The sequence below is a fragment of the Crocodylus siamensis genome, chromosome 3 (genome assembly GCF_052110815.1).
Source record: "Crocodylus siamensis isolate JL-2025a chromosome 3, ASM5211081v1, whole genome shotgun sequence".
In the NCBI taxonomy this organism is placed as follows: Eukaryota; Metazoa; Chordata; order Crocodylia; family Crocodylidae; genus Crocodylus; species Crocodylus siamensis.
In genome coordinates this window covers 146,422,755-146,450,431 of record NC_143397.1, presented here as the reverse complement: position 1 = coordinate 146,450,431, position 27,677 = coordinate 146,422,755, and the positions used below count along the sequence as shown (strand labels likewise).

Below are 27,677 nucleotides of genomic sequence, written 5' to 3'. Positions count from 1 at the left end.
AGCCTAGACAAGTTAGCAAGTTGGGCGGATCAGAACCTGATGAAGTTCAATGTTGAGAAATGTTATGTGCTGCACCACCTTGGGATGAGCAACCCCCAACACACCTACAGGCTTGATGACCCCAAACTGACTAGCACCATTAATGAAAGGGACCTGGGGATAATAATAGACCACAGGAATAGACCGGCAATGTGATGCTATAGCCAGTAGGGCAAATAATACTCTGGCATGCATCTACAGCAAAGCCAAGGTGATTCTTCTGCTCTGCTCGGCACTGGTGAGACTGCAGCAGGAGTACTGCATCCAGCTCTGGGCAGCACATAACAAGGATGTGGACAAGCTTGAGAGAGTCCAAAGAAGAGCCACCTATATGATGAGTCTTAAAAGGCAAGCCATGTGAGGAAAGGCTGAGGTATCTGGGACTCTTCAGCCTGAGGAAAAGAAGGCTGAGAGGGGACCTGGTAGCAGCTTACTGTTACACTAAGGGAGTACATCAAGGGATCAGTCACTACTTTAGCCTTTCTTATCTGTTCCCTGCAAATGTGGGCCATCATGGAATAGCCTCCTTGGGGCCTGCCCCAAGCTTCTATTGTTTATAAGCCTCTTTCTTAAGAGGACTGTGATTTCCCTGTTTAGCTAACAGGGCTTCCCAGCCCTTCTGTTACCGCTTCTCCACATGGGAATGGCCCTCCTTTGTGCTTCAAGGAGTGTGTGCTTAAGGAACAACTGCAATCATGTTCAGCTTTACCTCAGGGAAGACACGGCCACACTACTTATATGCAACAGGCTGAGAGCGGGGCTGACAAAGGCATTCTGGTTGAAATGTTTGGGGCCTCATTTCATGATGTTTGCCAGACATTTAAGGCTGGTGAAAACACAGAAATGATTGGAAGTGGGGAAAAAGGCACAGCTCAGCTGTGGGAGTGAAGAAGTCAACACATTTCTGGTGTAGTGGCTCACCATGACTTGAAAGAGTCCGTGCTAAGGGGGGCTGTGCTCAATGGGCATTAGTATACATCTCATTCACATGGGCTGTACTAACTTATCTTTGTGGTAGGTTCTAATCAGCATGTTTTTTGCCCAATATGGGCCGTGCATTTTATAACCATACTCAGTGTTGGTTCCATTTAATAAATTTCCCAGTTAGTTTCCATTACTGAGCACATGCTACTTTTGGCATTAGTTTAAATGACAGACAATGTATTTAATGAGGTTTCCTTGTACGTGAATAGAAGATGAGAGGCTTTTTTCCCTGTGCTGACTGGAATGAAAAAACTCATCTTGTATTTGAGTAAATATGGTACACATCACTTTTTTTAAATACATATGACACAAACAAAACATATTGTTTGTCAGAATTCATTCCTTTAACCATCATTTCCAAGGTCTCTGTACAAAGTTAAAAGAAACAGGTGAATTACAAAACTTTCATAATAAAATAGCAAACATGAAAGGAGCAAATAAGACGACCCACATGAAAAAGAGTGTCTTGTATTCAGGGTCTCCACCAAGCTATAGAGTGAAGATAGGGTGGAAAGTCCGAGGGTTGTCAATACCAAGCAGAACCGATTCCCTGAATTAGTAACACCTTTAAAAGTTCAGCCACATTTTCACCACTGTGGTTTACAAGAAAGATCCCATGTTACACAGATATACAGGGGTTAGAGCTGAGGTCACTATCATAATAGTCTAAGCCAGTGGTTGCCAACTGTAGTACTATGAGCTCCTGGTGCTGCCACAGCCAGGTTAAAATGCCCCATGCATCTCCTGCAGAGGCCTATAGGGAAGCATCAGCAGCTGAAGCCAGGTTTTTCCTGCACCTCTTCCCTGTCTGACCCCAATGCTCCTCCAAGAAACAAAAGTGGACCAGGGAGGTGGCACTGTCCCACAGACTTGTTTCTGGAAGGTGCATAAAGAGACTGGGAAGGGCTGTGGGAAGAGCATACATGGCAGCCACAGCCCTTTGCGCTGCCCAACCAGAGAGGTTAGGCTGGGCTGTGGAGCAGGCCTTTGCACTGCCTGACCAGAGGAACTGAGTGTGGAGGCACCCAGGGCAGATAAAAACACACTCCTTCACCCCTACCCCATCTCACACCCCCTGGAGACACAGGGAGGTTTTGCCCAGGGCACAGAACTCATTAGTTATATCTCTGCTCTTACCAGCTTTAGGTTTATCAGATAACCCTAATAAAGGCTAGAACACATACCAGTACCCTGGGTGAAAACCACTGGGATAAACAGAGGCAACACAACCTTGGTTCTCAATCAGGGCCCCACCAAATTCAAAACATTTGTGAGGGGTTCCCTGAATCTGAAACAGTCATTTTCATACAAGGATAATGTACAGCATAATGTCTTCTGACATGCTGAAATCATGGTCAGAATAACTGTGTGGGAGTGTGCATGTTTTGCTGTTGCATACTTCTGTTCGTTCAGTTTGCACCTGAAGTAGTTACAGCACTTAACAGATACAGATTTCCTCCTCATACTTATCTGATTGTAGGTTACCAAGCATAAAATGCTGCATTTAATTAATTATCTGGCTGAGGAATGCACTACACATTAAAACAGCAGTAGATAAATAAAAGACCACTGAAATTCCAATTAGAAAGCCCAGTCTTCAAATGCAAAGCAGCACATTTAACAGCTAAACCTGCAACAAGAAAAGCCACCCACAGAAGTTTATGAAAGAAAGTCATAAGGGATTGCACTTATTTGGCAGTCACAACAAAGATTTCAGCTAACTAGTATGTAGAAGCAATCAAAATTAATCTTATCATCATGAAAGTATTCTTTGGATCCTTGAATGTAATTATCGGAGCTCTGCCAGTGGACAAAGAGCAAACTCTATAGTTTTGCAAACCTTGGATGGAAGAGGTCATTCTTAGAAGATTTTACCACTTGAAGAGAGTTCAGTCTGAAAATACACTTTGAGCTAACTGCCAAGAAAATTTTAAAGCCCAGCTGTCACCTGTGTCTGTGATAGGTTCTTCAAATACTCAGAAAAGAACACCTTAAAATGTGTTACAACCACTGGTGCGAACAAGAAAAGCCAGGAGTCTAAATTAACTCTGGAGATATCACTTGGAATGTGTTCCTCCTCTCTTGCGCTGTTTGGGGTGATGATTCGGCTATCTAAAGGTGAACTCTTGAGACCCTTACTCAGGCTCAGCTTCAACTGAAATCAACTCAAGATTTTGCATTGAATTCTAACAGCAACATTTCCCAAAGGCCTGCAAGCTTGGCCCCCATTCTTTTGCAAAGCATTTCTATACGTTAAAAGCACATGTGTACAGTTTCTTTTTCTTTATGCTTTCACATGGAGACACCAATCTTGGGGTTCATGCAAATCAAGTCCATTATTAAGTGAAGGATCTACTGCATAATTGAAAATTTGACCCTGAAAGTGCTCCTGGTCTCAGTCCTTCTATTTCATTTTACTTTTCATCTTGCCACTATGCCCCAGTTTCAGGTAGTAGATGATTAACTGAATAAATAAATCAAGGTATACAGCTGAATTGAAAGGTGAATGAATCCCCTTCTCTTACAACCTCTCCATTTAGCAAGCTTCCAACACTCAGCAACCTTCACTTTTATTTTAAAAAAAAAACAAGTCAGAAAAGATGCTGACAAGGTAGACAGATCCAAGCCTCCTTTTGACAACCTTGGCACACTCCCTATAATAAATATGTTCATTTATCCACAGTAAGTACCCCCAACCCTGCAAAAAAAAAAAAAAGTCACAGGAAGAAAGTCTCTTCAGGTCCCTTCCAACCCTACCAACTATGAAACTATGAAAGTATTACCAGCATGTTAATCCCAAGTCCATTAAATAACTAGGTCTAGTTTTCTAAACCAGAGCTCAAATGCTGATACCAGGGAGGCATTCCACATACTCCTCTTAGGCTAGAACAGACAGACACTGCATGCATCTCAGGACAAGATATGTCTATGTTGCCCCAGAATAGGAAAGTCCCGAGATTGGTGTGTACTCCCATCGCAGTTTAGTGAGTGGCTGAAAGCGCTGATGCTTTTCTGCCATTGATTCAATGATGAAACCCCAGGAGAACTGTTCAGACGCCCTTTTCAATGTCCTAGAATAAACAGTTAGCACTTCTTATAACACGAATCTTTTTAGGGTTTATTTCGAAACAAGGGTTTGTTCTAGACAGCTGAAAAGCTACAGTTTGTTCTGGGAAAAATGGTTTCTCCCAGGACAAATGTGGCATCTCTTTGTAGCCTTACATAGTCACATCTGCTAATTTAGCACCCCTGGATGTTTTTACAGACATAGGACCTGACCCTGGATAAAAGGAGATCGTTGGGAATCTGGGAAACAAAACAGGTAAGAGAAGTAGAGAAAAGATAGGCCAGATGTCTGAATCACAGCTAAGAGTCTGCTGGAATAAGACTAAGGAGAGCAAGAAGGAACCACACTAAATAGGAAAATGAGAGAAAAGAACATATACGGATAATGGGAGACAAGAAGGAAATGAAAGGGCAAATTCATTCAAAGGGGATATTAAGAAACTTGGGGAAAAGACTGGAAAAAATAGTTGCTGGCTAACTCAGCTGGTCAACTGGAAAAAAACCTTAGCATTCCAATAAAACCTTGTTGTAATGCCATAAGATACATCAAAAAAGACCAGTCATACTGGGGTTAAGGCAAAAAGATGGGGAGACTAAGAAATCCCAGAGGACCTTTACAGCCAAGGTATGTGGCCTTTAGTTTCCTCCAGTGCAAATAATGCTTTAACCCTCACACTACTGCAAAGAGTCATCAATTAATGTGTGTCAAGTCTTAAGAGATCCTCAGCTGGAAGATTCTAATGAGATTATTATTGCTGTTATTTGATTTGAGAGATAAGGACAGAGATTGCTTGTGGGTCTAACAACCCACAAGAGAGACTCTCCATCACTGGAGCTCCATTTCTGCCCTCTACTTCTTCGGATTTTACTATTCATCAATAGGTTTCATTCTGGCACATTCTAGCCACAGAATATTAAACGCACAGGGAAACATACTGGTTTTGTTAAAAGAACTTAAAAATGTTTATCTTTTAATTTTATGAAATATGCACTCCCGGATTTTTTTTTAACCTTGAGCTATTCACATTTAATACTGAACTCTCTCAAGATATGACAGCCTTTTTAAAGCTCCACATAATGCACATTTTAAAACAAGTCAAACCTACCTCACTCCTTAATCCATTACATAAAACAGAGCTTAATTCATCTTCATTGTCGTTAGCAGATAAAAAGCTATTCTGATCAATTCAAACCTATTGCAAATTACCTAGATATGAAATGTCTCTTCATCTCATTCCGAAACAATAACTTGCACACATCTCCCTCTCCCTCACACATATATACACCGTTGCAATAAGAATGGTCAAATGGCTTTAAGATAGCACAATTGGACGCACATTTCATATACAGGCCAAAAAGAATCCATCTTTTCTTTTCACATCATACTATGATTCTCTTTGTACCCTCACCACACCCAAACACACCACACAGCATTCACTAAGAAGAAAGAAAGAGCCTGAATCAAACTACAGACAGACTTATGTAGTGGTACAAAAGTCAAATAGAAGGATGTACACATTCCCTGCAATGCTAAAAAAAAGTGATGTACACACCACAAAAACATTCCTGGATGAAACAGGAACTTCTACATATAACATCTCTCCAGCACAACATAGTACTATGGGAGGGAAAGGGAAATGAGGGGGTAATGCAAGAAAAGGAGGTGCCTCTTGGTCCTCTGGCATCCCACAGTGCTTTGCTTTCTCCAATCCCTCCCAGAGAACTAGGGAAAGAAAGTGGCATGATCACTCCCAATTCCTCTGCCATTGGGGCTGCTACACTATGACTTAACAGCCTGCCTGTTCCCCCACCACAGGGAAGGGGAAGCAGTAGTGCTGTAATGTGATATTTCTGCAGTGTTTCAAAGTCCTGTGGCACTACAATCTAACATCCGTACCCTTATCATGGTATATGATGGCTTCACAAATAAGTGGGGCTAGAACTGCCTGAACATGCCCTTATGGAATCACCAACAGTTGCCCATTCTACAGCTTGACAGTAGGTTCTCTCTGCATCTTGGCAGCTGAAACAAGTATGTGCTCTTTGGTTGTGGATAAAGGGGCATGCATCACATGCCAAAGCACATAAAATCAGTTTTAATGCCCCCAAAAAGAACTACAGAGACAAAAGGTCAATAAATGCTAGTTGTTCCATCATGCTAGAGTCTTGAAGAGAAACCCCAGAAAAAAGCAGGAGCATGGAGAACAGTTTACTCCTCTCATTTTGCTGTGGTATATTACAAGAAGACAGAAAAGGCTGTGGAATCAAATGGACTGTGGGATTTTCCTGGAACTAATTCACAGTAACATTTTTTTAAAATATTTTGTTTTAATTACTTGGTTGACTGAAGTCCAGATTTTCTTTTGTTCTTGTTCTTTTAATTTTTATGGGCATTTTTCAAAGGATAACAGATTACAAATGTGGCTTCTCAACAAAGGAAAGTATGAGCCCCCCCCCCCCGAGATAGCAAAATCCATTTTTGCGAATAAAATGCTGATCTGATACAATCTGTACTTCAAAATTCTAATGACACTGACTAATCAGTGGCATAACAAAAGATGAAATTTACCCAAAACAGAGGGAAGGAAAAAGAGCAAAAGTACAGAAGAAGAATGCTAGTCACATAACTCCTTGCATTTTGAAAGGTGCCTAATTATATTAATAATGATGGCAGCACAAGAACCAAAACAGAACAAAACCCTAAAGCAAAAAGGTTCTTGTGTGAGTTTCTGTTTAAACGTTACAAAAACAGTTGCACTCTCGGGTGCATTTTGAAGGACCATGCATATTGGTAACCAAGTCCACTGTCCCAAAAGTGATGATAGGAAAGGATCTGACTGAAAACACCAAAAGGATAAATTTTGCTAAGTGGGAGGCAGAACATCAAAACATGCATGGCTGGATTATGTCAACCCAGGACCTAGACACGCCATGACATTGACCTGCCCTCACTACCCTGTTCCTCTGATGTGGTGCCAATCCCTACTTGAAAAGGCTGTTGGAGGTAGGGGAATGACTCCCTTCCAAAAGACAATGAAGCAACAGCATGTCACTCCCCACCCCTATTTTCCTTTCCAGGGCAACAAGAGAGGTAATATCTCCAGTGGGCCACCATCCTGAGACCCAGAGAAAATTCTCCCTTCCTACATATCTCCTAGCTGAAAGTCATCTGTGTAGTAGGGCAAGCCAAACCCATTACTCTCTTCTCTCCTGCCGCAAAGGTCTGGATGGATGGCGTTGGTAACTATCCAGAGCTGTATGATTTTCAACCCAGTGTGATGAAAGGGGCAATTAACATTTCACAGTTTGTTTCAGGCGGCACGTAGACACTACACTTGGACATAACTTGGGTGAACTTTATAGCTTTTCTTCTTAGCCATTTGCACAAGAAATGTATTCATTTTTTCTTTTATTTTGAAATGGGAAAAAAATTCTTATGGTCCTGTGAGCTCAGGTCCTTACCACTGGTCTGCAGTGTCTATGCCTTAATTTGGCCCCAAAAACGAACAAGTTGTCAGACTTTAAAGAAACTAAGGCAGAAGTCCAAATACAGTAGATAGTCAGTCTACCCAGAGCTTACAAGGGCAGCATTAGGCATCAGTCTTATGGTGAGTTCAGAAAAAATGCATCACAGCACTGGAATGAAACCCATTATAATACTGGGGCTTACACTATTAAACTCATTTATACGTTAGGTTTTGCTTTTGCTTTTTCTTCATTGCCCCACAATGAGATTTTTCCAGATGTTTCATGTTCTAAAAAGTTGTGTGTATGCCCATTATGTTGAAGAATTTATTTGTGAAGAGTTAATTATTTAAAAATTGGTCTACTATGCTGATATACATAACGTACACAGTATACATCAGAGGTTATCTGCCACTTAATTGCTGGTCATGGCCCTGACTTATAGATCTGACCTCTTAAGATATAGAAACTTTGTGTTAATTAGCTCCACATTAGAATCAACCCAAAAAGGAAAGGTGACCTATTTTTTTCTTCATTCTTTTTCTTGATACAACAGTATTTTTTCCATTCCTTATTTCACAAAGGTAAAATGCATCAATTCTGGATGAACTAAGCCTATGGGCACCTGTAGTAATTAATCCATATAGTAAATTACGCTTATTTCAAGGCCAGTGTTTTCAAATTTGTCCTTCAATTCCATGTGCTCAAAGAGAGCAGCATTTGACAGTAAGAAGTGTAGAGGGGAATACGGTGCGGGGTGGGGGGAAGATAAGGGAGGCAGAGGGAAAGTGGGTTACCTAACCCCCCAGATTTATTTTCCCTGCTATACTAGTGGGAGGGGGACAAATTCCAGGCAAATTTCCAATAATTAGACTCTATACCTGAGGATTATAACAAACATTTAAATTTTCCCATATAAAGAATCTAATTATTGGGGGGGAGGGGGCTGTCTCATAGTCGAGTAAATACAGTACCAAATCACAAAGGTGACCAAAACAATAATGAAACAATTTTATTTTCCTACTCCAGTCTTTTTCTTACTTATGTACGATTACATCAGCATATATCATAAAGAAAGGAAATCATATACAAAATTACTTTAACAATGAGAAAACCACAGAAAATTAGTTCAAAATGGTGATAGCTTCAAATGTGCCCCTTTTTTTTGCTTAAACTACCCAGTATGCTTGTGCAGGTGGGAGGAAGGGGATCATGCCTGAATATGTGTACAATTATACCAACATTCAAGATAAGATGTTCTTTTACAAACCGTAAAAAGATTTTTTTTTCTGGTTTTATGCAAAGTCTTCAGCGGAGACTGAATTAACAGTAACATCTCAGAACTAAGCTAAGTAATTGGTCCATTTAAAACACAACAATTTAGAAGGAAAATTTTTGAACTTACGCACTTTGGCCTGCATTCAAATATCCACTTTTCTAAATATACTTATGTCTGAATCATTGAAATAGTTCACTCTTAAGTTGACACTCATGTTGAGAACAGTGGACTAAATTCAATCCTGGCTGTAACTTTCCACTAGAGTCAATCTGATATAATAAGTAGCAGGATCTCAGGAACTTTAAAGCAGACGTGTGCTCCAAATCTGCCAAACCTTTTAGGAAACTGCTCTATATTAATGAAAGTTTCCATGCCATGACTTATTTTCACTTCTGTACTCTAAGAGAAGTTTGAACTAAATTATTCAGTAAAATCCCAAGATTCTAGGGCTTTCTAATAAACAAAAGAATGGAATCTCTAATACAACTTTAGTTGTATTTCCTTTTAGTGGAGAGAAAGGAGTTGGAAGGAGAGGGACATTTTCCGCTGAAAAATTTGAAATAAACCATCCACTCAGCATAGCATGTTTTGTTTTATGTAATTTTATATCTGGTTCCATTTCTTTTATGTCATACTTCATTTTAAAACTTTTGGGATACACTTCACAACTGCATAAAAGAAATTGCTGCAGCTGAAGCATGGAGCTTTGAGTATTTCAGGGAGGTCATTTGATAATGTTGGCACATCAGAAGGACTGTAACAACTTTGTTGTTGTGGAATTTGCCCATTAGCTGGATGCTACTGCTAAAGTGATCAGCAGGGAATTAACTAAAACTGTTAAAATTTAAAGTAGGCATCATTTAGTTCCAGAATTAAACAGCCTGAAGATGAAAAGGGTAGTTCATACCTCTCAGAGGTATAGTTTACTGAGATACTGCTTTACATCCAGGTCCAAAGCTTTACTTGAAGTTGTTATTCTTTCTCTTGAATTCAGTCTTATTTGAGCTGGTTGGAAATTCTCTTAAGTCAAAAGCTCACAAGAGCCTAGCTCTGGCTCAACTGCAAGAAACCTGAATGCCTTAAGACCACACATCATCCCCTTCAGCACATGGGCCTGTTTTTTTACCCCCTAGGAAGCATAAGGGTAACTGTGACAGCTTACCTTTCTTCTGGTATTCCTGTAAATCTGCTCACAAATTATTATGGAAGCATTTGAACACAACATGCAATTATGCTTTTAGCTGTCCAGTAATACTAGTGTGTCATTTGTAAGTTTAAAAGCTATTTGGCTGCATAAATTGATTTCTCTACCCACATATGACTACAAACGTAAATACTGTAGCTGCATTTGACATCAGTCAAAAAGTTGGCCTGTAACATTTTTATTCCCTTTTATATCCCTTTCTTTTAAAAATTCTGCCATATATGGCAATTATTTCCTTCCTTTCTTCTCTCACACTGTATCTGACCTTGAGGTAAAACAGAGAAACCTTCACTTTATTCATTTTATCCACTTCCAGAGTTTGTTGACAATGCCCATTACAGAGAAAGGAGGGCCCTGTGGTTAGGGAACTTTAGAGACCTGTGGCCAAGTCCCTGTTCTGCCACAGCATTACTGTGCAACATAAGCATGTCACTTTTCCCCCTCTTCTCTGTAAATTGAGATAACAATCCACCTTCAAAGGGATGCTGTGAATAAGTATATTTTAAAAGATAAAATATATATTTTAAAAACTTTTTGTAACATACAGACAGGAGCTACGGTAATGGGGCCATAGATAAATTGAAGGTACTGTATTTTCTCTCACGTACCTTTTTCCCAGGAATTACACCCCCCTCCCCCCAAATTAGGGCGTTTTAGGTGGGGAAGCTGTTTTCTTTGGTGGAAAAGAAGTATGCCTAGAGACACTGTGCATGACATGCAGCTGCCAAGATGGCTGCCGCTTGTGTGCTCAGCAAACTAAAGGGGCAGAGTCTCAAGTTAACCATCTCATAGACACAGCTGTTGGCAGGGCACTGTAGCCTGAAGCAGCAAATGACCTCTGGTAGTAGCTGTGATGTGGAAACAACATTTTATTTACATTACCTTACATAAAAAGCTACTTAATACTAAGGAAGGAACAGTCTTGTTATTGCCATTTGCAAGGGTCTGGGGCCCAGCCCTGTGCAACATCGAGTGTCCAGGGATGCAGAGCATCACAGGAGAAAGCCTGCCACACACTTCCTGGACACTATTTTTCCCAAGAGGATTCACTCTGTGTCACAGTCAGCCATGATTCTGGGAAAAAAAAAAATCAGCATTCTGCAAAAAAAAGGTATGTTTTATTGGGGGCCATTACAGTAGGCAAAAAAATACAGTAAATCCCAGGTACTTTGGAACATCTGTTTGTTTGTGCATAAGGCAGGAGACTGGCAGGAGAGTATACACGCAATGATAGAGTTTCTGCAAGTAAAATTTGAAAGAATAATTGATTTCAACATGTGTTTTAATCTTCCCACTATTTTGCTAAGCATACCGATAATTATGAAAGAGTGGTTTCTGTCACATTTCTTTTTCATAAAGGAACCTAGAATTGTGACAGCGCGTAGAATAAAACAGGCTATTGATTTAAAACGGTCTCTTTTTTTCTTTGCAAGTAAATTAATCAATAAATCAAGTCAGTTTTTCTTTCAATTCTGAATGTTTTCTTGGCAGGGACTAGAGTGCAAAGCCTATCAGAAAACATGGAAGGGAAAGAGAAAGGATGAAACACAGCAGGAGAGCAATGCCCCAGGCTGATGATTTGAACATAATTTAGTTTACAGTTAACTCACAGCAGGACTTTTGTAATGTCCTTTATAACCTAGGAAGCTGTTTCTCCATTATTCATGATCATTACTAATAACAAGACAAGAAAAAATGTGATTATTAAAATGGAAAAATGTTTGCACATTTTAAATTTTAAAAAAGAAGCTCCTTCTTTATACCCACAAGAAAAAATGGCATCAGATAAATCTGATGAAATAAGCTGTTGCATACACAACTTGATGCCTCTCTGAAAGAGTTCATATTTAAGGTGCCACTCTGCCTGGCCTTCTAAGAAAAAACTACATTAGAAAGAGAAGAGTAGGTGATCTGATCATAAACAAAAGTACAAACCAAACCTTTTTTTTGCTTTAAATTTATTCCATTCATGCCTGTACAAGCTTCTATTATTTTTCACTATATTTTATTTCCCAACCAAAATCCTGTATTTTAGTCCAGACCCTATTCTACTTATAAAGCATCTGAGTAGGACTTGCACAGCTTTTAGATACCTAAGTGTAGAAACAGATGTCACCTTTTGCCACCTTTGTGCCACAACGGCCAAGCAAATGGGTATCTATGCCTCTTGTTGCACAGCAAATACCCCAAATTTGTGGATGCAACATAGGCAGTATAAATTTGTGCAGCAGACATCTGCTGGCTTTAGGGCAGGACAATGCAACAATGGTGGTATTATTAATTTATGCTGACTATTTAGCAGTGGATGTGTATGTGCTTTGGAGTAGAAGCTTCCAGTACTCTCCAGCTACCCCAGGTAAGGGGGGGAAGGGGCGGGGCGGCATGTCTCTAAGAAGGGAAAGTTGGGCAGGTATTCCTGGGGCTTGAGGGGCCCAATCTTGCACAGGACCAGCCTCTCAAGCCCTGGGAGAATATGATGCCTGCTGTCCCACAGTATCAACAGACAGGATAATGGGTGATGCTTGTTCTACCCACTGAAGCAGATCAGCAGTGCTGGGATATATCCTGGTACAGCTGATCCATCTCATTTGGCAACATGCATTTCTAGCCTTAACAGCAGCAAAATCATTAGGATACTGAGATTTCATATACAGCTCTTTCTTGCCCTGGACCTATCCAGACCAGCCATCTTGACATCTAACTGTACCTCAGCTCTGTTGAGATTCAGTTCCACCTGAGAAGTGCGCAAACTCTGTGAAAATCCCCAAATCCTTACTCTGGATTTCCAGCCCAGAAGGAGAGCATGCAAGAGGCAACCTAGAACTATAGTATTAAAAAGTTATTGAATAAAAGCCATAAGCAGCATTGGGGAATAGTAGCCCTCGCACTCGAAGACTGCCTTCTTCACTGAGCTACCACAAGGGTGTTCAACCTCCAGCCCACAGGCCAAAAACAGCCTGTGGAGCCATCACATCTGGCCTGTGGGGCTCCCTACATGTCGGGAAATTCGGCAGTGGGGGAGAGGTGGCCATTGATATAGCCACCCTGCCCCCTGTCAACCCCAAGCCTCATGTGCCCAGTTGGAGCCAGTCTGCACAACCTTCCCCCAGCAGGGCTTGATTGGGGCCAGGAGAGCCTAGGTCTCCCATGTCCTTGGTTACCATCTTGATTGCTGGACTGTCAGGAACAAGATGGGCACCGGCACCAGCACCACGACCACCAGTCCTTCTCCATTACACTGAAGTCAGTGCCGCTGTCTTGCTAAAACTTTCTGGTGGACATCTCCTGAGAGTATGTCAGAACCAAGTTCATAAGCCTACCTAAAAACTCTTTCTGGTAATGCTGGCAGAAAGACAAATATAATCTCTCTCTCTCTCTCTCTATCTATATATATATATATATATATATATATATATCTATATATATCTATCTATCATCTTGGGTTGAAATTCACCTTGACAGAGAACAAAGACAGTATTTAATCTTGCTATCTCTACCAATTTGGGGCTGGATTTCAAGGCCTGGAAGTCTGAGACAACAGTGCATATTGGGAGCAGAATTTGTCTGAATGAGATGGTAGGTGGTAAAGATACATTTCAAAACAGTATTTGCATTCCAGCAAAAATGAAAAATGCAAATTATTCTATATTGTTAAGTACATCTGAAATTTGCACATAATTTTAAGTAATTAAGAGTAAGGTATAGATAAATATTGGATTTTTGGAACCAAACCCAGTATCTTAAAATCTGGCTTAAAATAGTTGGAGTGAAGAACTGATAGCAAAATTAAGCCATTAAATTTCCTCTCTATCCTTCTGAACACTTATATTTATCTTCATTGTCATCTTTCCACTCGCTTTTCTCATCTGACCTGATCAATTCCACCTTAAGCCCCCACTCCTGCCCTACTTCTCCACCTCTCTAAGTCCAGACAGGCCTCTATTAGTGTTATTCTCAGACTGAAGGAATGTTAATTGTTATGGAATTTGCACTGTAAAAACTGTCATAAAACAGAGCTGAGCAGCAGAAACCTAACTGCTGGTCCAACACATAAGGTCTGCATTCAAATGAACACAAAATCTGGAAACTTTACATTTAACCCAAGCTTTTGTTTTGAACTAGAAATAAAAAGAAAATACAGCATATCTGAAACGAAGCAGAAGAGAGAAAAAAAGACCGCCACAGAAAAGTGGAATGAAAACATTATCTTTAAACACACACAGATATCCTAGCACACAGATTTGAGTTGAAAGTTGTAAAGTGCTGCATAAAGTAAACAGCCCAATATAATATAACAATGTAAAGAACAACCTGTTGGGTTATTGATATTTCTGGATATTGTACAGTTTGGCTCCTTAGCTTTTAGAGATTAAAAAACAAATTTCTATACTACTTACGGGGAAAAAATGAAATAAGTAGGAAATAAGAAAATATTTTCTAGTTTCCATTTTTCCAGCAAGCCATTTTATTCTACTATATCAAAAAAAAACCTTTCCAATCCACGGTGTCACTCTCCATTACAAATTCTGCCTTAGTTCTGTGCGTACAACTCCTTCCACAATGGAAGTTCTAGGTAGATGTTTAAACTGGTAAATGCATTATTTCTCAAACAAAAAATGAAAAAAAAACTTAGACCTACTGGTTTTTCATCAATTGTAACACCAATTTCAAAGTCTTGTTTTGAGTGGTTCATAATCTGTTCCTCCTTTTAAAAAGGAGGGGGAGGGAAGGAGAGAATAAACTGCCCTGCCTGCACTGTCAACCTCTTCCCCACAGATCTTTCTGGCTTTCAAAATTCACCACAGGAAATTTAGAGAGACGCTTGGTAGTAGAAAGCAAGCATTTCATTTCTGACCACACGTGATCCCAAGTACATTTTAGTATGAGCTCTGGTTATTTCATGCAATGGGCCATTATGAACAAGTGAATCGGTGAGCATGAATGCTAATCTAGCCATGCAGAAGTGGGATATAGCTCAAATTCTTCCAGATAGTGCCTGTCCTCACAAGCCTTCTGTGATCTGAGTAGGAGACAAGACAGCCATGCCAAGAGTACTGGTGGAGTCAGCAAACAAAATACAGAACGGAGACTCAACCAGAGATTCCATAGGAAGAAAAACAATGAGTGCAAAAGTGGTTTGTCTTCTGGGAGACAGAGCAGTTAGGAGAGAGCCTTTTTTTTTTTTTTTTAGCTCAGTGGAAAAGACACACATACAAAAGGCACCAGTATAATTACAGAAGCCACTGAACTAGCTTGCCAAGATGCACTGATGTGGCCTTTTCACCAAGTTTTATTCTTGGCCCCCAGCATCATCATCTCCCATCCTCCTAGCCACAAAAATCAATTGGTAAACGTAAGCTGAGTGTTGTCACAATAGTTGTGTGTAGGATCACTTTCTCTTCATTTTTTGACAGTCTAAAATCCCCAGTTGAATTTGGCGCACACATACTGTGATGACAGAACACTCAGAGTTCTGATTTAACCCTAAACATAACACTCCTACCATCCTAAATTACATCACATCAGCCTAGTCCAGGGGAGGCAAACCACAGCATGGGTGCCAGTGCAGCACACAAAGGCATTTTGCTTAGCATGTGTGCCTCAGAGCAGACAGTGGGGAAGGGGCCACAACAAGGATTGGGCCCCTCGTGACTCTCCCGCCATCTGACCCTGGCACGCCAACATCTTACAAGTTAAGATTGCGGATGTTTTTGGCACTCTGCCCAAAACATTGCTGGCCCTTGGCCTAAACCATGCCCTGCAGAGCAAGAATAACCCTATTTACCATGACACCTTTTCAGCATCAGTATATCTAAGGTAGGTTCCCTCCAAGTATGCCAAGGAAAAGGAGGAAAGAAAATTATGATGTATGTACGGACAGACGTTTTCCCTCACTGGATCCCTAATGTCTCTTGAAACTGATTACATTTTAATAATATTTAGTTTAAATTATTTTTAAGAGCCTATAAATGAATAATGATTTAAAACCAACAAGGGAGATTCACAAACGAGATCCACCTCTGTCATCATTAATCAAAGCTGATGGTTAAGCTGATCATTATCGCCAGCATGCTATAAAAGTCCTTGCTTCAGGGTTGTATTTTCCTTCCAATAAATTGTAAGGATTTTGAATCCATTTCTTTTTAGGGACCTGGATCTGGATATTAGGTAACAGTAAACTGATATTTCCTTGTTTTGTTTGCAATTTATTTGCACACAATGCCATAATCATTGCAACTACTCTGAGGAGAAAACTCCCGGCACCCACCTCACCAAAACGCAAACTGCTTTTACCCAGCAAGGATGCACCAGCAGAGAAATAGACCATATCTTTGAAAAAGTCACCCAAATACCTTACAGTAACCTACTCCAAAATACAAGAAAATACCCACTGACTGCATGCCCTTGGTTATCACCCGTCATCCCACACCTGAACCAGTAAACAATTACAGCCTATAGTCAAAAAAAGGACCAAACCTTGGTAGAAATACTCCTGGTACCCTCCCCCATCCCACTCCTGGCCCTTAGATGGCCCGGCTCATCAGAATCTAATGGGACCAGCCCTGCCTTAAAAATAAATGCAAGACCTGTCAACTCATCTCTACTACTGCAACAATCAACATGTGCCACAACAAAATAAAGACAATCCATGGATCATTAATATGTGTATCCCAGAACATGCATATGATCAGCTGACCAGGGTGCCTAGTCACAGGAGTGCATGGGACCCAAGCTACCAGCTGCCAGGCCCCATGGGAACCAAGGGCTCTGACGTGCTCTCCCAGCTGAGTACCCTAATCAGACAACCAGCACTCCCAGCCTCAGGAGGGCACTGGAGTCTTGAAGGGCAAGGACTCCCAGCCACAGAAACACAAGGGAGCCAAGAGATCCAAGGCTAAGTACAGATAGGCAGAAAGCCCTGATTGAGTCAGTCTTCACAAGTTAGTCCAAGCTGAGAAAACTGAACCAATAAGCAAGTGAACAGACATTCACTTTTGGTTCCGAAAATGCAGCCACATGCCTGCAGCGGCCCTGGCCAGAAGTCAGGTGTATTAGAGCATGCCTCCCTGTCCTGCTAGAGCAGAGAGCTTGGGCCAAAACTAGCCTGCCTACCCTGCTAGCGGGTGTGGTGTGTGGGGCAGGTACAAAGCATCCTGGGATACTGGGGAACTGAGTTAACTTGAATCTAGAGGGGAACTGGAACAGAAGTTAAACTCTTAAACTGGTTTCAGCCATTTTGAAAGTGACTTATATGACTGAACTTCTGTTGTGTTACAGATTTGAACCAGTTTCCAATCACTTATACTGGTTTGTGTGTCATTTCTGTCCTTAGTCCAATGTACTCCCCAACCTGGGAGCCCTAATCAGCTGACTGGGACTACCAACTGCGGGAGCATACAGGAATCAAGGGATCCCCTGTGCTCCTTCAACTGGGAACCCCAATCCTCTGATCAGGACTCCCAGCCACAGGAGCATGAGTGAACAAAGCTTGCTCTTCTTCAGCAGTGCAGGGGGAGCCCAGGATCATGATGCACATGCAGCATAGCAGGAGGTGTGATTATTGGGATGGTGCATCATATCCTATTGCACCTTTAAATTTAACATCTGTCAGAAACCTATGTCATACAAGGAGAGGCCTCAGACCCTTGCAAGGGTGGTAACAAGACAGTTACTTCTTTACTGTGAAGCAAGGACGTCATATGGTGTGTGGCCAGCCCAGAGGCTAAACTGGACCCACAGTCCAAACCCACCTATGTTTTGGAGCAGCTACAGTGAATGTCACGTGCAGTACTGTCCTGCTTAGCTGCCCCATGGCTGTGCTGCACCCTGGGCAATGCATACCGAGCCCATCCCATCCTACCCACCTCCTCCACGTGCACTGAGGTAAAACAGCCAGCACTGCTTGCATCGCTGCTCACACCATCCCCCCCTCCTGCCACTGGGGCCCCAACAGGGCTTGTGGGCCAGACAGAGGTTTCATCTGCCTCACGCAGCACCAAGGGTTCAGTGCCTGAGCAAGGGAACCCCAGATCATGCATCCAGCCTGTCATGGAACAGGAGCTTAGCAGAGGCAGCTGCAGCCCTGCAGTGGCTCCTGGTCTGTACTGCACAGTGGCCACTCCGGGATGCATGCTGGAGTGGACACCAAGGACAGCCATCTGGCATGCCCTCAGCAGGCTACCTGTGGGTCACTCCTGAGACCCAAGGAAAGCATTAGAGGCCAGATGACAGAGCTCCCTGAGTTGTATCCAGCCTGTGGCCTGTATTTTTTACACCACTCCTGTAAGTAGTTCTTTATATAAAAGTTCATGTAAATGTAGTGTTGTTTCCACATCACAAACCTCATCAAGATACTACTAGCAGCCCACTTGCTGCTTCAGGCCTAAGCTGCAGTGCTCAGACAATCACTACAGCTGTGAGAGCATCAACATAGGACTCCACTTTGTTAACTTGCTAAGCAGACACAAGGGGCCATCTTGACAGCTGCATGGCACATGCAATGTTCCAGACATGCTTCTTTTTCAGTGAAGAAAACAGCTTCCCCACTTAATACATGCACCCCAATTTGGAAAGTGAAAGGTATGTGTTGTACATGAAGAAATATAGTAGTGCTTGAAATAGGATGCCACAATTCACAAAATTTATAGAGTGCTGCTGCCAGAAGTCTTAAAAGGAGTGTCTTAAGCCTAAAAAGGCTGAAAACCATTGATCTAGAGAGTACACCTCCCTGCAGAGAGAGGACAGTTTGTTGAAAGCATGGCACTAGTCTGTGTTGAAGCCTGGGGTCACATCTACAACATTATGCAAATACATTTCAAGAGCAGATTTCACTTTGATCCTGTTTAATCGATGCCTAATCAAGTAATGTTTTATTTTTAAGCAACTTTTTTATTCCTGTAATATTTTGTTAATGCCGCAAAGACAGAATCAGCTACTTCTCTCATGCCACTTGCACATAACCAGTTCTCCCCGATTAACAACCTAGCTGTCATAACTTTTCCTTTCAAAAGAATAATGGCTCATCTTGTTGTCTGAAGCTTGTAGGTTAAGTATGAAGGAGTGGAAAAGAAATGTACCTCTTCCAGATTTTGTCCTAAAATAAGAGATCATCAAAAAGTGTGGAGCTAGCAGAGGACTCCAAAATGCATTTTAAATCTCCTCTCAGGACACTGTTTGACATGCAAATCTCAAACCACTCCTATTTGAAAATCCTCCATCTCCATGAAACTAGAGACACTGCTAAAGTTACTTTTGCCAAATCAAGCTACTGCTGAAACTTCTATTTAAACACTGCTGCCTTTCGAAGTAAATGAGCCAAATCCTGCAGTCATCACTAAGTCCTTAGGCAAAATTCCAAGAGACTTCAATAAGAGTTCTGCCTGGGGCAAGGAGTGCCAGAATTGGCCCAATTATAAAGTTTGTGGTAGGTGAGAGCTGGAAAGACAGGATAATATTATAATAAAGTTTACAACTAGTAAGAAAAGAGAAAATGTAATTCCTATTTCCACTCCATCAGCTGGAAATAGAAATAATATTTACTAGCCTTCCAATGTGCGCTGGAAAAAAGTGGGGTACGCTTCTTCAGGATTCAGCTGATGTTAAAGCCTCAGAGATCTCCATGTGTTTTTAGGGCTAGGTTTGTGTGTGTTTACAGAGTTTAGTGAATTTTTCTGTTAACTCTTCTAAGCATGAGGAAAGGTGCAGATAACCTCAGCTTAACCTCCCTCCTAGCAAACCTTCCCCTCCTGCCCCTTCCTTCCATTAGTGAGCTCAGATCTGTAGCACCTAAAAGTAAACTATGAAATCACTTCAGTCACAGCTCCATTAATGCACTTCTTTATAAACTGTTCCATGTCACTGGAATGCTCCGGGTCTCCATGTCCCACTACACACCTGGATTGTGAAAACCAAATAAATACATGGCAGAGTATAAAGAGTGATGAGGCTTTACTTCCATCAGGCCTTTACTAATGCATAAATCGGACTTTTACTCACTGAATAAGGTATTCCAGACTTCATTACTGTTATCTACTTCTGATTTTAAAATAAACAATCCCCAAAAAGGTTTACTGGGGGACTTTTCAAACAGTAATGGGCCTCTCACCTGGCTAAACTGACATTCATTTCAGAATCTTAGGATTTCTTTTCTCTCCTCAGGTTGCTATCCAATGTGAACGTGTGCTCACTGCAGCATCTAACATCAAGACCACCCAGCATAAGCCTCCTCTCTTACCATATCTCTCTGCTGGGTTAAGATAAAAATCTAGACAAAGACTTTATTCTTATTTTACATCTGACTTGTCTAAACCTTCATCTGACAAACACAGGCTCAGTCACAGGCTCAGTCTTTAAGCACCTGAAGAATGTAAAGGAAAGGAATGAATCCATGGCAAGGAAACAACAGAACAGACTTGGGAATCAGGAATTCAAAATCAGATTCAACAAGAAGGCAGACAAAGACATGGGCTAAGGCAGCATTTCCCAATCGGTGTAGCATGGCACAATGGCACATCCAGGTGTGCGGTGGCATTTGGAGCTGGAACCACATCTCTTGCCTCGGTGGAGCTACTCCCCCCACCTGCTGCTGCTGCGGGCAGCCAGACAGATGGAGGGGGGCATGGCTCCAGCCAGCAATTCAAACATCGTGCCACCCACTTCACCCCCCTCCCACAAGTCTGCAGCATTCAGCCACTCACCACCCAATTCCTCCCCTCCTTCCCCACCGCTCTGTGGCGTTCAGCCATTCGCCACCCCCTCATTCGGCCAGTGTGCCATGGGGTAGGGGAGGCCATGCATGTGTGTTGCAGTGACAAAGGTTGGCAAATGCTGGGCTAGAGACAGAAATTACACAAACTGGTGTAAGTGATCAGAAGCCAGTTCAAATCTGTAAAACAACAGAAGTTCAGTGCACATAAACCACTTTCAAAATGGCCGAAACTGGTTTAAGATAAACCTGGAAGGATGCAGTATCAGCCTTAACTGATTTAGGTTAAGTGGGTTTACTGAACCTATCCCAGATCCCCTCTAGATGCAAATCAACTCATAGTCCCCCAGCATCCCAGGATGCTTTGTACCTCCCCCACTAATTCCCCCTCACAGGGTGGGTGGGCTCGTCTAAGCCCAAGATATCTGCTCCAGCTGAGCAGCAAGGTGTGCTCTAGCACCCCTATCCCCCACCAGCTCCTGGGCTGAGCCACTGCAGACATGTGGCTGCATATCTAGAATCAAAAGTGAACATCTGGCCACTTGCTTATCAGTTCAATCTACACAGCTTAGACTAACCTGAAAAGATTGAATTGATTCAGTCTCAGGCTTTTTGACAGTCTGCATTAGTCATAGTGTACCTATACATGTGCCAGATGCCTGCTGTGGTGTGTGCCAATTAGCACACATCAGCACAGACTCAATCAATAGTCTGCTGAAGCATGCTAATTAGCATGCTCCAGCAGCTTCTGCATCACATGTATTCAGTGTCCCAGCACTTCAAAATAGCAGCAGAGGCACTTTAACTAAAGCCATTGAACGAGCTTTAGTTAAAGCGCCCCTGCTGCCATTTTGAAGTGCGGGATGATGAATACATGAGATGCTGTGGGAGCTTTCAATAGAGCAGCTCTCAGGAGCCACTCTAATTAAAATGTCGCCCCTGCCCTGGAGCACCTGTGAAGGCACCCATAGAGCCTGCAGTAACTGCGGCACCAGAAACCGCGGTCAAAACAGTAGCTACAAGGGGCTTGATTGATGTATTTCTTCTTATGATATTCAATGAGCTTTCTACCAGAGGATATCCACTAATATTTTTCTTCATTAACATCTCATCAACCCCATATTATGTACTACGAATATTTTAAACATTAGTTCCTTTTTAGTCAGATCCTTTTAGCACTTCTACTTTGGCTTGCAGCAAGAAAAAAAAAAATCAACGAAAGCTGAAATGAAGCCTCAAAAAAGCATCTTTTAAACCCAAGAAGAGTCTTTTAAACCCATCAGTCATTTGCAAGGCACCAACTCCTCCCATTTCGTGACCTCAGAACTAGATATTAAGAATGATGATATAAGTTAGAACATTACAAAACAATCCAGTTCCTGATAAATACTGGTGAATCATTAAAGTCATTACTTAAAGCTGATCAAATGAACCTTAATAAAACACCATACACTCTCTTCCCTGATGTGCTATTAGCATCCACTCATAGCACTAAAGATGCCTTTGTGACAAATAGGGATCTCTCTCCTTTGGGTATAATTACATAGACTGCATCTGAATAGTTGCCGGTGAGTGATAAAAAAAGTAAAAATCACTGGCTTTTACTTTGACATTTAACACCATTTCCACATGTAGAGCAGTCTGCTGTGTGATTGTGTCAAAAGAGCACACTAATTCTCACAGCCTTGCTCAGTGAAACAAGTTAACAGTCCTTAATTGTACTACTCTATCACTTTTTATGTTAAAAAAAAAAAAAAAAGGAAGCAGCACTGTGGCACTGAAATGACTCTGACACAGCCATCTGAAAGGGCACAGACAGCTTAAAAAAAAAAAAAAAAAAAAAAATCTAACCCCTGCCTGAACTTGCATCCACTGATAGACCTTCTGAAAGGTCTATCATTGTACAGGTGTTGCTTAGTTGCACACAGAGTGCAAGAACCTGAACAGTTCTTTTCCAGCATTCCAATTTCACTTAAATTTGACCCAAAAAAGTCTGAATATCCTTGTTTGGATGTTATCATTTTGAGTTCACATGGCATTTATTGAAGGCTACAATTTTGTCACAGCAATCAAAGAGGTCACAGAAACTATGAACTTGACAAAACTTAGCACAGTCTCACATCTAAAAACACATCTATCTTGTTAGATTCTTTATTTTGTTTATTTAAGTACCTTTCTTTTCCTGTGATGCGCATGTGACTTCATCAGGCCTCCTGCTACTCAGTCAGATGTAGGTTGCACTGGATGGTGAGAGAAGCAGTTCAGCCTGGGGTGCTGGTGACAGAAATGGATGGAGGTGAGATCCCTCCCCATTGTGGTCTGAGGTCCTGATCTACCATTGGGAAATGCACTCAATACATTTATTGTTTCACAGTGATGTAAGCTGATATAATGAAAAACTGCAAAAATTGGTATTCTCCCCATGAATTCTGCCTGGTCCCATAGACATCTCAGCCAGCAAACATCATTAAAAAATATATCGTTAGCAAAATTAAAAACTGAGCTGCATCATAAAAGTCAAAACATTTGGGCTTTTTATTATATTTTAATATGAAATTCTGAAAGTCCAAGTGAAATAATCAAGCTTGAAGCAAAATATTCTCTGCAATCATTTTTAGTTATCTAACTGAAAAAAAAACTAAATGCAGGCATGGCAAAGTCCATGTTTAACCCCAAGATAAGTAGGCAAGTCAGCACAGTACTCTACCAATCATTTATGGTTAACTGCACATAGTTTACCTCACTGTAAAACTTAACTCCTATGTCTCTGCTATGCTGTTATTAATGATCATTAGTTATCCTGTTGTAAAAACACTATTTTTCTATCAGTGAGGACACAGCTATTCGGACAACCAGAACCTAAGCTGCTGCTGCTGAGGTAGCCACAAAAGAGGTTTACAATATCATTGCCACTTTCACTGCTGTCCCATGTGCTCTAAGCAAGAGCAAAACTGATCGGATTTGCAAACAATTTATTGGAAAGAACAGTACAGCTTTAATGGTCTGATGCTCAGTAGCTCTCCTTAGAGGGTACCATGAAAAAAGCATTTATTTATGCTGATCCTGCAAGGTATGAAGTGGGCAGTGGAAAAAGAAAGATAAAACAAATCTGATGACCCTCCACTGGCCACAATTCCACTGGGTGCGGTATTTGCCTGCCATTTTACTTTGAAAAGTTGAAGGCCTCATACTATACTAAGTGAAGTGGAACTCTACTTTATTTTTCTTGCAAAATATATCTTACTGAAAAGCAAAGCTAAAACACTGACAGAGAAATGGAAGAATTATAAGTATAGAAAAAGAAATGAAGATAGGTCTGAAAGATGAGACCAGGAAACGGCTGGGCAGCAGAGGCAGGACAATTCAGAAAAAACACAGATAGACCAGTGTAGCCAGGACAACACAGAAGTCTGCATGGGCAAAGAACCATTTACCCACTTTTGGGATTTTTTTTTTTTTTTTTGCAGCCCGCATGTTCCCTATTCTGCCACAGCTACACTGTTCTTGGCACCCCACCTGGTTAGTTTAAATCAACCATCAGTGAAGTTGGCTTCTCAGTTTGATTGTTTCTTTGCTACTTTTTGGAGACACCTTCATTTAGGGCACAATCCAAATCTTACTAAAGTCAATGGAAAGGCCTCTACCACATAGGCCTTTCTGAGCTTTGAATCAGGTCCATAATGAATAAAGCTTTTCATTTCCTTCCTGCTGATACAGACTACCAGAAATACTGTGTAGAAAGACAGTCTGCCATCTTCTGCCTATGGAACTGACTTCTGCAATAAATAAAACACGATTATTTTATCTGCAACTTATGACTAGAGAAGTTGTTGTTATACTTTCATATATGGAGACTTGCCTTTTGCGTAATTTTGCCAGATTAATTACTGTAAGCACCAAAAATTATCTTTTGGTCACTATTCTTCTTCCCCACATGAACCAACCTTTGGAGCCCATGAGCATCACACGGATGCAAATACAGGGCTGCTACATATTTATAGCTTTTGAAATGCTCAGAAAGCTATGCATTTAATTAGTGCTGCAACAACCCTTTCCCTTTACTGATACCATCCCACCTCTCTCCATCTGTTAGCTACTTCCACTGGTCATGTTTCATCTTAAGGGAAGCTGTAAGTGTTTTGGGAAAGGGAGCTATCTTTTTCTATGTACCTGTACAACATCCAAGAAAATTAGGGTACAGTTCCAACTGGGGCCCTTAGTTTCTACTATAATGCAATTAAAAGAGAATAAAATACTTTCTCCACATCTGTGCCTTGTTGCACTGCAAAGTTCCTAGCCTCCCAGCCCTACCCTGAATAGGAAATTCAGAGTGCATCCAGATTTTCTATTAGTTTACAAAGGTACTTAAAAAAAAACAGAAGACCTCCCACATGTGGGTTTCACCCATACAATATAAGCTGCTGGATAAGCAAGGTCTCCCTAGCAGCCCTGCATGTGGTCAAGAACTTGTGGCCAGACAGAAAAGCCTCCATCTGTTTTCCCATTGCTTCCTTCTACTTAAAAATCCTGCTCAAAGAAGGGGCAGATGCTAGTAGCAGCCTTCAGTTGGGTATCCCTTGGAAAAATGACATGACCCCAAAGGAGCTGTAGTATCAGGGAGCTCGTAACAGATTATCCTGGCCACCTACAAATCTCTCCAAATCCAGAAGTTCTGAAAGTGAGCCACAGACACCCACAAGGAGATCCCAGGAAAAGTCTAGCAGAAGCTACTCTGAGTCCTTCCCCCACCCTTTTGTTCCCCTTCTCACCCCACAATGCTGTTTTTGAGATATCGCTGTGGGAGGATACGATTCACACGATGGGCATTATTTGCTCATTCATTAGTGAGAAAATATTTACAAATCAGAGCACAGACATATCCCTCCATTCATACAACATACCTTGGGTACCTTATCGCATGGGAAATGTCCTTGTGTAAAAGCTCTTCTCCCAGCTAAGGCAAGGCCATTTTGAGAGAAAGAAAAGTCTATGATTAAAAGTCAAACATTAATAGAAGTATTTTCATAATTTTTTCAGTACGTCAAAACAAGCAAGGACTTTAATTTTTCTTCCCTTACAGAGCTGAAAGCTTAAAACAAAGGAATACTGCTTAGCTACACATGACCCATCAAGGGCCTTTTCCATACTAATTTTTAGTGCAGCAGTTCCCAATCTGTGGTACGGGTATCACCAGCAGTATGTAGACAACCTGTCAGTGGTACATGTTAACAGATTTATTATGATTACTTTATATGACAAAAATTTGCTGCTGGTACTTAAAGTTGTATCATTTTAAATTGGTGGTGCACAACCTGTCAGCGTTTGGGAACCACTGTCTTAGTGCAAACTCCCTGATAAGCAATAAATAAGCCAACAGAAAAAAACTGTGAAATAAAAGTTACTTTAAAAAAAAATATATATATATATATATATATATATATATAATCTAGGGAATTTTCAGTAGGACGAGTAAGAAATAGCTTTTAGTACAAAAATACAAAAAATGTAGCCAGTGAACGCTAAATTAATTTTACTACCAAAATGACTGGTCTGCTGGACCAACCAAATCAAGAATCAGGACTAAGAAGTGTTTCTTAGCAGCAGAGACTACCTCTTTGCTATGCGTTTGAACTAGGACACAATCATAATTGCAACACGGAAAAATAATTTAATAGCCTAATACAGTATGCAAGGGAGAATTCTCTAAGCTATCTGCCAATTGCCATGTACACATCATGGAAAATTTGACAATTCCTCCAATCATACTTTGGCTACTGCAGTCTTCAGAATTTTAGACAGACCAGGAAAAACAAGGAGAAAGTCTTTTTTTAAAAAGGTTAGCAATGATTGCACAGCATAGAGAAATCATGTGATAAAAAGAATTCCTCCCAAACATTAATAAAAATATATAGGATAAAACAGGTTATACTAAGAGAAATGGTAAAAAACAATGCCACTTTTGATGTAAAATTGTGTATTTGACTAAGCAATGCTTTTCTTGAGAAGTATCCATTTTTGTGAATTTCTTTCACTTCTTCTAAAATTAAAAAAAAAAACCAAAAACCCAGTATCGTGCATAAAAAAAATAAAATAGGTTTCTTTGAAATGTTGTCCTATTGCCTCTTCAGAGCTGCAGGCCATTCCCCACAGCTTGATTATATCACCTGTAGTGGACTACTGCCCCTCTCAAGAAGAAAGATTAAGATGCATTCTGAAAGGTCTAGTCTGGCCAGGATTTAGAAATTAGAACCGTTTCTTACTACAGTTCCCTAAAGGCACGACAGCAGCCTTCACAAATAAATTTAAAAAAAAAAAAAACAACTTCCACTGGAAAAAGGAAAAATAAAAATGTTATGGTAGCTCTTAAAGCATCTCACTAAAGACCTGTGAGAGCATCACACCCAAGATTAGGAGATAAGTAGAAAGACTGCTGTAAATTTCAAATCAACCCTGAATAAACATTGTGGTGCTATTCGTGGGAGCTAGAAAAGGGGGAGGAATCTGTCTTAAAATCTTACAAAAGTTGCCAGACTACAATTGCTGAAACAGATGTACAATTTTGATGATTACAGGTAGGAATGAAGTAGGTTGGGGTTTTTTGGGTGAATAATACTAGTCGAAAACATAAGCTTCCAAGACAAAAGATCAGTGAAGTGCCACTGCCTCCATTTCATGACCTCTAAAGCCCAGGATTTAGATAAATCCTGGCCTTGATCAAAAGAATTTGTGGAGCTAACCATCCCTTTGGTACCTTTTTCTTCTAAAGTGACTTCATAAAATATTTTGTAATCAGACTCCATATGGGGAGAGGAGCTCTGTTCTGCACCAACACGAAGGAATTTTACAGTTTGACAAAATGCTGCAGTTCAAGCCAAAGCAGAGTCTGAAAGGAATCAGCCCTCCATGTAGACTGGTACAAGTGGAATTAGTTTTTC

The 27,677-nt window shown here is 41.0% G+C and overlaps 1 protein-coding gene across 50 annotated transcripts in view; it reads right to left on the bottom strand.

The window, feature by feature from the left end:
• The window catches only part of LOC149868954 (uncharacterized), a 220,837-nt gene that overhangs the window by 32,913 nt on the left and 160,247 nt on the right, over window positions 1-27,677 (bottom strand). For 18 of the 50 annotated variants that reach the window (XM_090039433.1, XM_090039431.1, XM_090039436.1 and 15 more), the window contains 2 exons: window positions 25,644-25,696; window positions 22,915-23,016 (listed from right to left, as the gene is read on the bottom strand). The exons of 23 other annotated variants lie outside the window; for them this stretch is intronic. The gene's annotated coding sequence lies outside the window, so the exon portion shown is untranslated. The remainder of the gene's footprint in view (window positions 1-22,914; window positions 23,017-25,643; window positions 25,697-27,677) is intronic. 9 more of the 50 variants (XM_090039457.1, XM_090039456.1, XM_090039447.1 and 6 more) reach the window with 2 other exon arrangements.